Genomic DNA, 1,373 nt, shown 5'->3' on the forward strand with positions numbered 1-1,373 from the left:
TTACAATTACTAAGGATGCAGACAGGTGAAGTATTTTTCAGGGTTGGAGCTAAACTCTGCATGACATCGGCACTCCAGGACCATTGTTGCTCATCCCTGGAATTCGGCTAATGTTGCCTTGACAAAGGTGTGGTATTGTGGATCAGGGATGTATCATCTGAGAAAGTGCCAGAATGCATCTTCTGGGTTGAATTTTCTTGAATTGCAGTTTACTACATTCCTCCTCATGTCATTTGAGATTGCCGTGTGTTGTGGCCAGTTGTTTAAATACACCAGTGGTGGTCAGCAATGGTCCTGGAGAGCCACAGTCTTGAGTTTCGCTCTAACCCTAATCAAACACCTGAACTATCTAATGAAGGTCTAAGGCAGGGGTGCCCAACCCTGTTCCTGGAGATCTACCATCCAACAAAGTTCAGCTCCAACCCTAAAAAAACACACCTGAACCAGCTAATTAATCCCTCAGGTAGCATTTAATAATTACAGACTGCTGTGTTGGAGCAGGGCTGGAACTAAAGTCTGCAGGTAGGTAGATCTCCAGGAACAGGGTTGGGCACCCCTGGTCTAAGGGGGTACTATAAAGGAAGTAGAGTTTTGACCAAGGTTGGAGCAAAAGTCTGCAGGACTGGGACTCTCCACGACTAACATTGGCCACCCCTGAAAAGCATGTATGAATTGTTAGGGAGGCATTTCTTTAATTCTGCATTTTGTCCAACCTTGCTAATTCTACCCATTCTTTCAGCTGCTCTCGTACGGAGTCACCATAGCAGAATTATCCACACAGCTACTTTTACACTGGATGCAGTTTGTGTAACTCCATTGACCATTGTTCAGTGTCCCATTTATCTAACCTGCATGTCTTAGGATTTCAGGAAAACATTGGAAACCCATGTTGACATTGGGAGAACATGCAAACTCCACAAAAGAAGCTCTCCTGGCTGAGCCAGGAATTTAACCGGTCATTTTTTGTTGTGAGGCACATTTGGTGTGCTTCTCACAACATGTCCCAGTTCAACTCTTTAAAAATAATGGAGACCTTGCATTTTCCCCTATTCCACTGTACACATTCTGTGTTGTGAGTAACCCCTTCGTCATCATGAATGCTTGCATTTATATGTGTGATCACCTCCACTGTCCATGCAAACTTTCCTCGACCTGACGCTATGGGATTACATTGTTGTTTCCATTTACATTTATGTAAAAGTGACTTTCATTGTATTCAAGGTATTCAAACACTGTATCATTTCATGCATTCCCAGGGAATTGAACCCAGACATTGCCATTGCCAGTGCCATGCTCTATTGTGAGAGCTTAAGGAATGCTATTACAGTCATTATCTAGGTGTCTCAGGCCACAGGTAGAGAAAACATCCATTC

Source organism: Garra rufa, chromosome 2, assembly GCF_049309525.1.
Source record: "Garra rufa chromosome 2, GarRuf1.0, whole genome shotgun sequence".
Taxonomy (NCBI): Eukaryota; Metazoa; Chordata; class Actinopteri; order Cypriniformes; family Cyprinidae; genus Garra; species Garra rufa.